This window comes from Lepus europaeus, chromosome 2 (genome assembly GCF_033115175.1).
Source record: "Lepus europaeus isolate LE1 chromosome 2, mLepTim1.pri, whole genome shotgun sequence".
Classification (NCBI taxonomy): domain Eukaryota; kingdom Metazoa; phylum Chordata; class Mammalia; order Lagomorpha; family Leporidae; genus Lepus; species Lepus europaeus.
The window spans coordinates 157,625,666-157,641,877 of record NC_084828.1 but is presented as its reverse complement, the minus strand read 5'-3'; the positions used below and the strand labels follow the sequence as shown (position 1 = coordinate 157,641,877).

At 39.9% G+C, this 16,212-nt stretch overlaps 1 pseudogene; it reads left to right on the top strand.

The window, feature by feature from the left end:
- Positions 1 to 346: 346 nt before the first annotated feature.
- On the top strand, positions 347 to 1,603 carry LOC133749877 (DALR anticodon-binding domain-containing protein 3-like; annotated as a pseudogene).
- Positions 1,604 to 16,212: the final 14,609 nt, after the last annotated feature.

Here is a 16,212-nt window from a genome sequence, read left to right as displayed (position 1 = left end):
TGTATGTTTGGTTGTTTGATAGTATACAATAAATCTTGAACACTATTTTCAGTTTTTCTGTTTTTTTCTTTTTTGTCTGAGATATACTCCCAAGATATTGTCTTCTAGCTCAGATATTCTTTCTTCTGCCTCACCAAGTCAGTTGTTGAGGTTTTCCACTGTGTTTTTTATTTGATTTATTGAATTCTTCATTTCTAATAATTCATGCCACCATTGCCCGGCTCTGCGCGGCGCCCCAGGCGTGCTCCGCCTCAGCCAGCTGCGTGCGGTGCTCGTGGCGGATCACCTGGCGCGAGCACTGCGAGCACTGCGTGCCCAAGGGGTGTGTGCACGCCGGGTGCCTGCTGTGCGGGACCCGCACATGCTGACTTTCCTGCAGCAGCTGCGGGTGGACTGGCCTGCAGCCTCGCCGACTGCCCCCTGGACCGGAACCCTGCGGAGCCGCGCCTTTGCAGAGCTTAGCCCTGCTCCGGACGCGGGGACTCTGCCCCCCGGCGTCCTGGGCAGGCTGTCCCTGAAGAAGCTGGTGGAGGAACAGGGCTGCGCCGCTGGCTATGACCCCAACCTGGACAGCTGTTTGCTGACTGAGGACCTGCTGTCGGCGCTGGCTGAGCTGCAGGAGGCCGTGCGGCACTGGCCTGAGGACAGCCCCCTGAGCCTGGCCGCAGCCCCAGGTGCTGGCGCCGACGGCTGCGTGGTTGTGCACGTGCTGAGCTGCGAGGATGAGTTCCAGCAACAGAAACTGGACCTGCTTTGGTGGAAGCTGGATGACCAGGCTCCTCCCAGACAGAAGCACCTGGTCTGCGGCCCTGTGAAAGCAGCGGGTGCTGCGATGACTGCCCCCGAGTACTACGAGTTCCGCCATGCCCAGACCCAGCCTGGACAGAGATCGCTGGGGTTCTCTCTGTGGCCACCATCAAGTTTGAGATGCTGAGCACAGCTCCGCGGAGTCAGGTGAGCCTGGGCACCCCACCGGACCGGACAGGAAGGGAGGGCATGGGGCAGGGGACTGGCCTCCCACTGCGGCTGTGTCCCACCCAGCTCCTCCTGGCTCCGGCGGACAGCAGTATCTCCACAAAAGGCACAAAAAGTGGCATCTTCGTCATGTATAACTGTGCCCGGCTCGCCACGCTCTTTGAGAGCTATAAGCGCAGTGAAGAACAGGGTCTCTACCCTCCTTTCCCCCCCGTGGCCAGTCTGGACTTCTCACTGCTCCAGGAGGAGGGCGAGTGGCTGCTGCTCTTCAATGGTGTCTTGCCCTTCCCGGAGCTGCTGAGCCAGCTGGCAGTCGTGGTCCCCACCACCCCGGGGCTCCACCTCCCTGCCCGAACAGAGACGGTGTGCAAGTTCCTGGTGCAGCTCAGCATGGACTTCAGCTCCTACTACAACAGGGTGCACGTCCTGGGGGAGCCTCGGCCCCATCTCTTCGGTCAGATGTTTGCCCAGCTGCAGCTTCTGAGGGCCGTCCATGAGGTGCTCCACGCCTGGCTCTGCTGGGCCTCCCTCCGCTGAGCCACATCTGAGGCCCCAGGGCCTCTGATCTGGGAATGTTCACAGACTCATCGACTGGAAAGCAAACAAAACCCCACACATGTTGTTAAAAGCCTGGAGCCACAACAAATAGTTTGTTACAAAAAAAAAAAATTTATTTTCAGTACCTCACTCTCTGCAAAATTTTTCATCTATACCATGTATGAATATACTTATCTCAAGAATTTGTTTCTCTGTGTTTCTGAGTAATTTTATGATCATTCTTTTCAATTAATTTTGAGGCATTTCAGTAGTCTCTTTATCTTCATATTCTAATATTGAAGTTTTGTTTTGTTTCTTTTTGGAAGTCATTTTGTCTTCTTTGTTCTTGTTTCTTGTATTTCTGCTTTTATTTTTAGGCATTTGTGGACACACTTGTTGGTTTTCTACTCTGATGGGCTTTACCTTTGAACTATGCCTCTGTAGGTTAGTGGAGTGTCTGCTCCTTCAGTGTATATCCAGAGGTGGGTGTTGGGTAGGGCCAGGGAGTTCTGGCCAGTGCTCAGAGGTGGTGCAAGAATCCAGAGTGATACCCAAGTTGGGTGAAGTAGATCTCTATTGTCAGCCAAGGGGAAGGTATGATCATGCTGTTGACATAGTCACAACCTCACCGCCTCTCTTCCAAGGTGATCAAAGCCCAGGGATAGGCCACCATGGGTACAGCCTCTACCCACGCAAATGGGTGAACTGCACAAAAGATCTGTGTTGTCCCCAGTGTGAACACGTAACCCTCTGCAATGACCCACCCCAGGCAGTCGAGGATCTCTGAGTCTCTGAAAGCAGACACAGTGATTGCCCAGTGTCCCACCTACAACCCACACCCTATTGTGCAGTCACAGAGTATCCACAGTCACAGCACTCAAGGCTCCCGCAGTCACTGGGTGAAGAGGATCTGCTCTCAGGCCTGTGAGCCTGCCTTGTCCATGGAGAGAGCAGAGATTTTTCCAGCCCCAACTTCCTGTGGGTACTCTGCCTTGGCAGTTTGAGCCACAGAGCACATGATAAGTGGAGAGGATGGGAACATGTCGCTGTACTAAGTGAGTGACCATCCCCCTGTCAGCCCTCCCAGCCACACTGGAAGTCAGTGAGGAATGTGAATTTTTCCCTCTGGTAAAATTCCCAGGCCACATGCATGTGAGAGCTGCTGTAACTCCTGGCTGTGGCTGTGGGAGTTGTGGATGGTGTCCCTGCTCACTGCTATGCATCTGCACTTTCCACATGGTGCCAGGGTGTCCCTCTTCTTTCTGTGTGATCTCCCCTGCTAACGTTTCTCTAACTCTTCCCTGGGAATGCACTTCCTCTGCTGTCTTCCCCTTGTCAAAATCAGCGTGTCTTTTCCTTATTGAACCATCTTGGAATCTGTCAAAGATTTTCTTTTTAATGTTTGCATATATTATTTATTTAATTCAATAGTTCAGGTATCTTAATTTTTTTCATATATTCAAACATTCATTTATTTATACTGTATCACTCTCATTTTGTATCTGACTTGGGAGATTGAGACTGCTGTAACAAAGTACCATAGATCAAGTGACTTCTAGACCAGAGAAAGTTATTTCTGATAGTTCTGAAGACTGGAAGTCCAATGCCAGATGCCAGCACTGTTGGATTGTAGTAAGGCCCTTTTTTTTGCATTCAGACAGATAGCTTTTTGTATCCTCATGTGGTGGAAAATGAAAATGGCTGGCTTCTGGCCTCTCGTAAGAGCACGAATCCCATTCATGAGGGTTTCGTCTTCATGACCCAATTATGTCCTAAAGACCTCACCTCCAAAAACCATGACATTGGAATTAGGGTTTCAGCGTATGAAACTTGAGGGAACATTGAATCCATTGCAAAGTACAAGGATAGTGAACAAATGAGCGTTTTGTCTTTGTCATTTAAAAATTAAGACTATCAACAAACTTTTAAACTTTGAGATTTTTGTCTTTATCCTGATCATTTAACTGTGTAAAAGGGTTAGTTTTATAATTTTCATGGTGCTTAATATTTTCTTATACTATACATATTTCTACATGGTTGATGCTAGCAATTATATACAAGATACAAGTGATATTTATGTAGTTCATTTACCTAACAGTCTAGTCACATTAAAATAAATGTATTAAGGTATACACTTATTACTTTACCTTTGCCCATTGGCATGTTCAAGTTTTCATACATTATATACATTTTAATAGACCATGTAATAATATATCTAATATCTACATGAATGTAGTAGCAATTTGATATTATATTTTGACTCATTTTAAAATTTACACTATTTTCATGGTTTATTTTCTTTAATGAAACATGCTTGCTTTTTATTTTTATCACTTTCTGTTCTCCGTGACGATTTTCTCTCACACATGAAAATTCTTGATAACATAAATTGTTTGTTTAGCAAGAAATCTAGTAGATTATAGCAAAACCATCTTTAGAAAAAGCATATTAAAATTGTTGACTGACAACATCTCTCATCTTCCCTGTGGACTCCAACATCTGATAAAACTTTCACAACTGAAGCATATGAAAAATCTTGTGTGTGCTTCTAAGTCAAGGGGAGACAGGACTATGTGCTTGGCATGCAACAGCCATCACAATTGGCTTTCTAGGCAATGAGGATATCAGGATGAGCTATGGAATAGACAATTCAGAAAGAGCAGATTTAAAAATCAATTTAAAGAGTTTATATATTATATGTAAGAAATTACTTTCTATTTCTTATCAGCACCATGCAGCTCCTGTTTGTGGACACTGTAGGAAGTTTCTGACAGCATTTGCAGACATTTTGAGTCAAAGTGAACTACTTTCTGGTTTCTCAACTCATTGCCTTAGCAAAGTCAAGATGACCCTATTAATACCTTTAATCCCTGTGAAATCTTTCAAAACTTTCTTCCTCATAATTGATTTCTACCCCATAATTTTATCATGCTATGTATTAATATGACACAGGCCAATGTCCATCAATAAAGTTGTACCAGTGACAGAAAATTTCTATAATAGAAATGGGAAATTCGGGGGCCATTTTTAGTGTTCTACTATTTGAGACAGCTGTCATGAAGAGGGGAAAACATCATTATCACTAGGTTACTTCTTCCTTTTGTGAAATGATAATGTTGAAAATATATTTAGAAGAATTCTCACATTTTTCAGAGACTTAATTCATATTTCAACAATATATTGCTACATGAAGTAATCCCTGCCTTAGGTGAAAGAAGTCACAGAATCTAATTCACTATAATATACAGCCATATGCAGTCAACTTTACCAATTTTACCTTATAGTATTCTTTGCCCAAGTCTGTGACTTCCACATTCATTGTGATTATCAGAAAGGAACTTGAACTTGGAGACTTATTGGGAGCTTGATTTCTCACAGGACAAGAAGTCTGGGTATGGGCAGTTCAAGGCTGGTGTAGAGCAGTAATTCATGATGTTGTTAGGTACCCAACATTATTCTGATCTTGTCTTCCATGTCCTTAGAGTGAAAAACCATCCTCATGCCCAGTGCTCTGGAGATCAAAGTGCTCTTGTTTCTCCAGACACAGGGTCGCTGGTATAGGCAAGATAAGGACATGTTCAGAGTAGTGAAGAAAGGATTCATCTCTCAAGGTATTTTCTGTTGTAAAGGGTTTAACTAAATGTCCTGACTTGAAACCCCTGCTTCCATCTAACTGATGATTCCTATGTCACATGGGCAACACTAATTTCAAGGCAGGCTAGAAATACCTCTCAATTTCATATGGTTCCTATTTGTAAAGGAAGTTGTGTGATTAGAGATTGGAAATATTAGCTAAAAATTTGACATGGTGATATTATGTTCAATATATTTGAGCTTCTTTTATACCAGGACCTCAGAAGATCTTTACCTCTTATTTGATACAAAAATATGTATGTGTGGGAGAGGTATGTTTGTACATATATTAAAAAGTAGGAAAAGTGTGTGTGCAAAAACAAAACAAAACAAAAAAAACGGAGAACATGGCCATTTTCATTATGCATAGAATTTTTGATGAACAAATTATATTTTGTTCTTTTCCCCCTAATCCTCCTTATGTCTTCTTATCTCTTAATCATTTCACTATAGTATCAGACAGTAATAATAAAAATAAAATCTGGGCCTAGCATTGTGGTGCAGTGTGCTAGGCTGCTACCTGCAATGTTGGCATCCCATATCCCAGAATCTGTTCGAGTCTCAGTTGCTCTGCTTCTGATCCATTTTGCTATATTATGCCTGGAAAGTGTTGGAAGAAGGCCTCCTTCCTGCCTTCTCAGGAAGACTCCTGCCACTCAGGTGGGATACCCAGATAGAGCTCTGGGCACCTGACTTCAGCATTGACCAGCCCTGGCCTTGCAGCCATTTAGGGAGTGAACCAGTGGATGAAGGTGCTCGCTCGCTCTCTCTCTCTCTCTCTCTCTCTCACTCTGCCTTTCAAATAAATAAATGAATCTTAAAAATTAAGTAAAATCTATCCTACTTATCAAAAAGTACTACTTACTGTTTTCAAACATATTTAACCATACTTAAGGTTAGAACAGACATAGTTAAGATTTGAATTATTGGCACAGTTCAAATGTCTAAGAAATAATCTTTTATTTTAAGGGAAAGGGTTTATTGGGGAAAACCCAACAGACTGGAGGGAAGAGGTGAAGAACTAAAAGAGGGAGAAGGGGAGCGTAAGAGAGAGACAGAGATCAGGAGACGGAGAGAAAAAGAGAGCCACATGTTCAGGAACAGGTCCTTTTAAAACTTTGCCAGGGGGCAGGCAGGGAAGTAGGAGCAGTGAACCCCATTAGGATGTGGGTAGAGCTTGACACCAGTGGTTGGGCCATGTGACCACCTGGCTTCCAGATGATCTGTCTTTAGAGCTACTTCCTGCTGACATGGGGTGACAAGGTACTGTCTGCTGGCATGGAGCTATGTTTCAAGCTGCTGTCTCCTGGGTGGCTGAGTATATCCCTGTTTGGTTGAGGAAATAATCTTCTCCTATAAATTTAGTTTATAGCCTAGAAATCATGCAGACTTTAAGTAGGGGCAAACAACTGAGTAACTATGACACAAAAAATATTCCTTATAACTCAGGGATTACATTTTTCTCCTCATAATATCAAGGAAGTAGATTGACTTTAGAGGCCTTGTTCTGATATTTTGCCTTGTGTATACTCTTCCTTTCTTTCCATAAAATAGCCACAGAAAAATACATCTGGGCCTTATTTGCAGAAATTACATTATGGTTGAGGAATTAGCCAACAGCTTTGTAAGAACTGTGACAGCATCTCAGTGACTTTCCTCATATCTTCCTCAGAAGCTGAAGGCTTTTCAAAATTCACTGTATGTGGAGATGTTACTGAAAAGCAGAGCCTGGCATTCTGATAAACTTCAGAAACAATCTAAGTCTCTATATTTTGTTAAAAATGTAAAAATAAGGGGCCAGCCGTGTAGTGCAGCAAGTTAAGCCCCAGCCTATAATGCCGACATTCCATGTGGGCTCTGGTTCAAGTTCTGGCTGTTCCATTTCCCATCCAGCTCTCTGCTATGGCCTGGGAAAGCAGTGGAAGCCGGCCCAAGTGGTTGGGCCCCTGCACCCACATGGGAGACTTGGAAGATGTTCCAGACTCCTGACTTTGTGACTGTTGGTGGAGTGAACCAGCAGGTCATAGAAAAGAATGAAAAACAGCTCAATAACTTTTAGACTACTCGTGCTAAAATGATGTTTTGGATATATTGGGCTATATAATTATGCTATTCATTAGTTACCTTTAAGATTTTTATTTATTTGAGAGGTAGAGTTACAGACAGAGGGAAAGACAGAGAGAAAGGTCCTCTATCTGCTGGTTTACTCTGCAAATGGCCGCAACGACTGGAGCTGGGCCAATCCAAAGCCAGGATCCAGGAGCTTCCTTTAGCCTAAATAAAGCACTTGGGATGTCTTCCACTGCTTTCCCAGGCTGTAAGCAGGGAGCTAGATTGAAAGAGGAACAGCTGGGACTTGAACCGGCAATTATATGGGATGCCAACGCCACAGGCAGGGGAGTAATCTACTGAGCTGCAGTGCCAGCCCCCGCTATTCATTAATTTTAATTAATTTAATTTAAACTATTTTAGATTTTAAATACTGCTCCTATAAAATTCAAAGTTGCATTTGGTTTGTGTTATATCTTTATTAAACAGCACTGTCCTTAATTCTTTATTTCTTCCTTCTTTGACTGATGTACCATAAAGTGTAGAATATGAAGTGGGCTGGATTTACATCAGAAAAATAAGAGAGAGGTTAGCACCTCAGAAAAAGAGATCCACTGGCAATGGCATTCCTGTTTGGAGACAAAGAAATAGTTTTCAAACTTGGCTCTGCTTGTAAGAATCATTCCTCATGCTTGTTAAAAATGTAGAGCCTGATATTTCTTTCTTTAAGATTCTTACTCTGGGTCGGTATTCTGACTTAGAAAGCTTGGCAACCACTTAGCGAGGGAGGTACAAGTACTACGTTTTAGGAGTTGATTTGAAACTAAATCTCATAGCTCTGTAGCATGTATTTCCTTGTACTGGCAACAAAATCCACAAAAACTTAGACACAGACAGTTTTGAAGAAGTTCTGGAATGACAGTCTTCTCAATCAAAGACAAAAATTAGCACTGTTTTCATGTGTACATTTATTTTTTATTTTTATTTTTTTTGACAGGCAGAGTGGATAGTGAGGGAGAGAGATAGAGAGAAGTCTTCCTTTTTGCCATTGGTTCACCCTCCAATGGCCGCTGCGGCCGGTGCATTGTGCTGATCCGAAGCCAGGAGCCAGGTGCTTCTCCTGGTCTCCCATGCGAGTGCAGGGCCCAAGGACTTAGGCCATCCTCCACTGCCTTCCCGGGCCATAGCAGAGAGCTGGCCTGGAAGAGGGGCAACCGGGATAGGATCCGGCACCCCAACCGGGACTAGAACCTGGTGTGCCGGCGCCGCAAGGTGGAGTATTAGCCTGTTAAGCCACAGCGCCGGCCTCATGTGTACATTTATTATGATCTTATCCATAAACAGTTCCTCTCTAGTCCATATACTTACTTCTGTTTTGAATTAACTGTCATAAAAATGGTAGTTTTATATGTAATAGAAGAAGTAAATTTTAAAACTAAAGTGGGCAGTACAGATCAATTGGTTAAAAGTAATTATTGGCAGTGGGGTGAAACTGATGAATTTGATAGCATTTTGGAAAGGAAGTAAGCAACAGTTCTAATAAAATTGTGTTGGAGCCCATATTATTATGAGTGTTATTTTACCAAGGAAGGGAGGAAGGAAATAAGGAAGGGAGAAAGAAAGGATGGAGAGAGGAAGAGGAAGGCAGACAGACAAGGCAAAAAACATGCTTTGTTATTTGACTGGCATGATTTCAATTGCCTAGAGCAAATGAGCACAAAGCTATATACAAGATTGCTTACTCAAATGTTGTCTATTTATAGACATTGTACTTTTATGGTATTCAAAACACTCAGAAAGTAACCTCTCCCAGATTCCCATCTTGTGATCTATTGGAGGTAAGAAGAGACATCCAACAGGCATTTCAGCCAAATGTTAATTATCCAGCAAAAATGACTGCTTTTCTATGAGAGCCCATGCTCCATGCTCCAAGCTCCAAGTGACTACCCCTTATTTCTCCAGGTCTTAGTCATGGCCAGTTCACTGCATTAACATCTTCACTTGCAACATAGGAGAGGGAATATGAAATCTGATCTTGACAGTGTTACTATACTCCTAAAACTCTCAGGAGGGTTGGGACAGAGTTTGATTACCAGAGGAGGAACCTGAGTGTTAGAGGTGGGATGGTCAAACCCTGTTCTGTTTATTCTATAAATAACAAAGATGGTCCTCAGGGGAGCCCTAGGTTCATATATCCTCTGTTTAGGTCAAAACCAAATCTCTGAATTCTAAGCAGAGTGGTCTTTTGTTCCTTCTCCCAGTCACAAGGGAACAGTTTTACTGGAATTGGACCAAGGAGATGTTATTCATTTATGCATTTGATGCCCATGACTATGAATCATTGAGAACAAACAAGATTCATGTTCAGATTATGATTTATATTTGAGTCCAAACAGTAACAGCTGCCAGTGACCTATTTCCATACTGAACACCCACACTTACAATGAATTTACACATAACCTATACAGATACATACATTATCTTCTTTTCTCCATTTCTCTCTCTCTCCCCCTTTCATACATACACTGCACCTGAATTTGAATCAGTTTGATTTAGATAGGTCACCCAAAGTTTCGATGCCATATAACAGATAACCTGCTATTAAATTATCTCATCTAGTACTGCTTCTCCCACAACATTCTTAATATAGGAGATTGTCCAAACACCACAAGACTGGTGATTAGAGTGTCTTCCTTTCATAGATTGAATACAAAAACTTCCTAGAAATGTGAAATGCCCCTCACCATGATCAGTTTATTCAGTTTCCACTCCACCTCCAGGGTTCACTAGGAATCAAATCTTCTATCCAAGGACATTTGGATGCCACCCTACACAAAATAAATAATAATTATTATTAAATTTTCACCCTTAAAATTCCTTGTCAAGCTCTACTCTTTTAACGTTATTTAATTCTATTCCATTTATTTGAGAGGCAACGAGAATAAGTGGGGGGTTGGGGGGCAGAGAAAGAGAGAGAACTCCCATACAGTGGTTCACTTCCTAAATGGACTGGATGAGGCCAAGCAAGGGTGCCAAGAACTTAATCCAGATCTCCCACATGGATGGCTGGGGTCCAACAACTTGAGCAATCACCTTTGATTACCAGAGTCTACACTGACAGAAAACTGGAGTCAGAGACTGTAGCCAAGAATTGAACCCAGGTAATCTGATGTAAAACATTTGTGTCCTAACCAGCATCTTAAATGGTAGGCTAAGCTAACTGCCTACTTCAGTTGTTTCTAATAAGAATGACATAAAGTAAATTGTATGAGACGATGGAAACAGCATAAATAGAACAGCTTTGAATTAAGCTGGAGACAACTTCATGTTTTCAGATCTTAGAAAAATTACTTAGCCTCTTGGACACTTAGTTTCCTCATCTGTAAAATTAATAATGTAATAAACTAAAAAAAAATCCTTAAATTAAGGAAATAATGAAGATAGGGCAAGAGAGATTAAAATGTATTGCCCAGGGATGAACAAATCTTAAATGGAAGAGGGGATTCAAACACTTATCTCCTTGTTATATAAATGCACTTTCCACATGCACTGGCTCCCCTTGGGCAAGACTTGATAAATGGAAAAGAAACATCACCGCCTCTGCTTTTGAATCATCTCTTCTTCATAGGACTTCTGCATCCCCTGGAGAACTTGAAGCACTTCCTCGTGATATTTTACTTAATTTTTCATCTGATTGATTTCTTGAAAACCTGACTCTCCACTTGTAACTGCCATCACCAAGTGTCTTCATTTTAATTACAGCTTGCAAATAGTGACTTATTTAGCCTTTTCAAGTCTAGATGGCAGTTACATTTCATCATATAAGAAAACAAGTTAAATTCATAGAGAGCAATGATTGTGAACAAAAGACATGAGGTATAAAATGTTATAAGGTTTACTAAAATAATCACACAAAACATATTTTGAAATAATTCTATCTAAGTACTTTCATTGTGGTTAAAAATATACATAGCTTTGTTGAAAATTTATTTCTTTTTATTTATTTGAAAGGCAAAGGCAGACAGAAAGGGAGCGGGGAACCTTACATCCACTGGCTCATTTCTTAGATACCTCAATAGTCTGGGTTGGGTCAAATTGAAACCAGGAGCCCAGAACTCAATCACATGCATGCGGGGACTCAGTTTCGTGTGCCATCACATGCTGGCGCCCAGGTTGAACATTGGTGGGAAGTTGCAGTCTAAGTGAAAGTGGAACTCAAACATGGGCTTTCTAATGTAAGTGTGGGTGTCCCAAGTGGCATCTTAAACACTGTACCAAATGCCAGTCCATGTATACAGGTTTTATTTTACCTTTATCAGAGCTAATTTCTCAACTGAAATTATTTGTACTTTTATTAAATCTTTTAACTTGAGTTTTGGTTGAGTTGAGGTAGTTCTAGCAAAGGTTTCTTCATTGTCTAAATATGAAATGATACTCTACAAAATTTGACAATATTCATGCTGAAGTTGATAAGTGGTGAATTTCTCATTCACAAATGGCAGTGTAACTGACATTGACTGTAGTTGCAACGTGAGCAGTGATTAATTATCCTATGAGAACTGGTGGAAGCATTTTTCTTATCCTTACTTTCCAAGACTCTTGGGAAGAATGATCTCATGCAAATCACGTCTCATATAGAGATATTCATTAAGTACTTGGATTTGCCCAGTTTCAAGAAACCTAAACAGTGGTGAAACCTGAGAAAAATGCTTTTGTTTCTTGATATGCTACTTCTAGAAGTTACATTCCATTTGAATTATGACATGGATGGCACATTTCTTTTATGTACTAGAGCAATTATGGATATTTCCTCAGGTTGTTTTTACATCATTCATATATATATATATATATATATATATATACATACTCATATACATATACATATATAAGTATATAGAAAGAAAATATTTTTCTTCACTGTAAAATTAACTAATGTTTTCCCTTACTATAAAATTAAGCTAAAATTTTGAAAGAATATTTTATTATATAATATTTAGGCTTTCTGCTGAGTTCCAGATTCACATTGGTTTACATACATTGCAGTAAAATTACAGTAAAAACTTTATTTGATAGGGAGAGAGAGAAACAGAAAGAATTCCCATCTGCTGGTTCACTCCCCAAATGTCCCCAAAGGCCAGAGGGAGTGAGTCAGGATGGAGATAGGAGCCTGGAACTGTAATCCAGGTCTCCCACATGAGTGACAGGAACTGCCTCCCAGGGTCTTCGTTACAGGAAGCTGGAGTCATCAGCTGGAACCAGGTATGAAACCCAAGTCTGCTAATGTGTAACACAGATATATTAACATCAAGACGAACACCCATCTCAGGCATCTTTATTTTCAGTAGCAATGACACTGCCTACTTTTATAATTGTCTGCCTAGAAAGTGTGTTTTTAAATGAAAATAGATAAATAATTAAAATATGAAAGTTTATAGTGAATACTCTTGGTTCTTCCAGGATACTGTCTGACCTCTTTTACTGTTTTGGTACACCATTCTTCTTTCATTACATTTAGTGCCTTGATTATCTAAGGTGCTTCCTGCACCTGCTGCTGTCTATGTGGAATGCCACTGGGCTCCTGGAGATGCTGAACTCACAGGGAGCTGAGTGTACCTAAGGGATTTATCTTCCCCTTCCAGGGGAACATGAGAGACCTTAGCATGATTTTCAGCTGACTTGCCTTGGGGTTGAATAATCTCTGACATAATAAAAAATCCCAAAGCTACAAGTCTTAGAATGTATATCTGCCCAAATAGTTAACCCTTTCTCCTCTTCTCCCTTTGGCTTTCCTGTTTCTCAACATCCTTTCTTGTTCTTCCTCAGAGCACATTCCAACAATTGACACAGATCCTTTATCAATTTGCTTAGACTTGGTAACTCTCAGAGTTCACTAAAATTATATAATTAATAAAACTGGCCAAGTGACTTGATAGATGGATGGACAGGGTGACATTTTTATCCTTATGCCAGAGGTTAGGAAATTACAGTAAGAGCTTTAGCGACTAGCTGATTCATACAGCGAGTGAGATGGGACTCCCAGGGCCATGTTCTATTGATTGTGTTCTTATTTCTAGAATAAGAAAATCTTGACCTAATGCAGTTAGCTGTAAATCTGCTCTGCCTACCATCCAATCACATAAAAGGGCACTTCAAAAATTGTGTTAAGTGAAATTAGAAGATAAATATATTCCAGTGCATAAATTTTTGAAATTCGTATAGTTTTTTTTGCAATATAAATTTTTATGGACTTTTGGAAGACCTGTTTATCTGCCTAAATTTCAAAATCATTTTGCACCAAAATAAACTTATCCTTTAATACCATTTTCCACAAACCTTTTGAAGTATCCTAGTATAGTTTATGTTGCACCTGCTACATTTTATAAGTGAAAATGAATCCATTCTGGAAATAAACTTCATCTTCTGCAAGATAAAAGTATTTGTCCAAGTACATATATTATTTATTTGAAGATGTCTGTCATATAAACATTGCCTTGCCCTGTGCTTTTGAAGAGGTTCAGAGCTTCTGTGTCAGAGCTTTTAGGAAAAGAAAAAACAAGTTGTTTTGGAGAAATAATGGAAAATCCTCTCCAAAATAGAATATTAACTATGTTTGACAGTTGTATTTGTTACAGGAATTACTTCAACTTGGTGATTTAAGCTCAAAGCCTTTCTTACTTGCTGCTCCTTTTGGAAACAATATTTAAACATATACTAAATCCTTCATAACGGTAATATTCAGATTGCAGTCTGTGTTATCTAATGTGCATCATTCTTATGAAACATAATTTCAATTTTATGAAGTTTCCTCACCTTTAAAGAAATGTGTAGATTAGTCACTTCTGTAGCCTGTAACTAAGCTGTGACATGGTTTAAGAGATCTTTCTAGTGTCCCACAAACGTTAGAAATTATTGTTTGTTCTTTGTGAAACCAAACAATTTTTAATTGTTTATGTTTTATTTTTAATGTTTGAGATATTAATTCCTCATAGATTACTTATTTTCTAAATCACCCAAATTTAATTATATTTAAAATGATTAATTATTTTATTATAATAAATAATTGTCTTTAATTCCCAATTTCAAGATGGCAGCTAAAGTGTTCTCCCTCCCTGAGTTTGATTTAAAATCACCAAAAATGCAAAAAGAAAATGCTGTAATAAGAGGAATAATATTCATGAATCCATTGGAAACATGTAAAGAAACCATCAATGGTCCAGTAATTTCTGGAATATGCAAAGCAAATTGTGTTACACTGATGGAATAATAATCACTAAGCAGCCTGAAATCCAAATTATGCAGACACAGTACTCTAAATATGCTTATTTTCCAGTGTCACTGAAAATCCCAAGCTGAAGGTATCAAGGTTTTCAGCTGGAAGGTAGGATGTATTCTGGGTACCCAGAGACTGCACCAATTCCCAAAGCCACATCAGCTGCATGAGCTTTTAGTTCCTATTTCACTGCATTGTGGTGTTCCTTTTAGAAAATAAAGTGATAGATTTGCTTCAGTAGATTCAAAATGTGTTTTAGCCAAAGAGAGAAAGAAAACAGTGCCTCAGCTAAGTTCCATTACATGAATTGGATGTTTGCAATGAAAAATAAATAGGTAGAGGTAGAATTTGGCCTAGTGGTTAAGACACTGGTTAGCATGAACACATCTATGTCAGAGTGCCTGAGTTTGATAGTTGGCTTTGGCTCCTCACTCCATCTTCCTGCTAATGCAGACCTTGGGAGCTTGTGGTTATGAGTGATGGCTCAATTGATTGGGTCCCTGCCATGCATTCAGGAGAGCTGGCATTCCAGGCTCCAGACTTTGTCCTATCCCTACCCAGGCTATTGTGGGATTTGGAGACTGAACCAGTGGATAGGAGCCTCTCTGTCTTTCTCTCTCTCATTCTCTCTCTTTTGCTCCCCTGTCTCTCTGTCTTTCCCTCCATCCCACCTTTCCCCTTTCCCTCTCTGCACCGAAAATAGCAAAAATGGAAAGGGAGGAAATATTTCCTATATTGCTATAGTATGCCAGAATTATCCTGTTACTTAAGTCAGATATAAACATCAGAAGAAAATTCCAGACAAAAACACTAGCAAACCAAATCCAGCAAAACATCTAGAAGATTGTTAAGTCCCAGGATAAAGTAGTATTTACTTAAGGAATTCAAGGAAAATTCAACATCTGGAAATCAGTCATTGTGATATACAATAATAAATGTAAGGGAAGAAATACGTAGTACCAGTCAATGCAGAAAAATAATTTAGAAAAATAAAACAAGGCAAAATAAAATTTAATGTTAGAATAAGACAGGACTTCCTCAGTATGGTAAAGGACATTTATGAAAAACTCACAGCTGATATTATATTCCGTGGTGAAAAAGTAAAAGCTTTCTTCAACAGGATGCTAATACTGAAGTCCTAGACAGAGCATTAGGCAAGAAAAAGAAATAAAATACATACAGATTGAAAAAGAAAAGTAAGACTCTCTATCCACAAATGACCAGACCTTTTATATGGAAAATCCTGAAGAATCCACCACAGAAAACCCTTAGAGCTAATGAATGAATTCAACAAAGTTGCAAGATACAAGATCAACACACAAAAGTCAGTTGTATTTCTGTACACTAAGCAACGAATGAGTAACTTGAAAGTGAAATTAGAAAAACAGTTCCATTCATGACAGCATAAAAATACTTAGGAATAAATTTCTGACTAGATTCTGAACTTATATGCTGAAAACTATAAATATTGCTTTAAAATATAAAGAAGAAATAAGTAAATGTAGGAAAGTCTATCTTCAAGAATTGGGAGATTTACTGTTGTTAAGATTGGCAGTATTACCCCGAGCAATGTACAGATTCAATGTAATCCCTATCAAAACCCCAATGGACTTTTTAAAATAAATGAATAGGTAGATCCTAAAATCATGTAATTGCAGGGCATTTCAAATAACCAAAAACAATCTTGAGAAAGGAAAACAAAATAGGATAACTTATACTTCCTGATGTTGTAACTTACTAAAAATCTA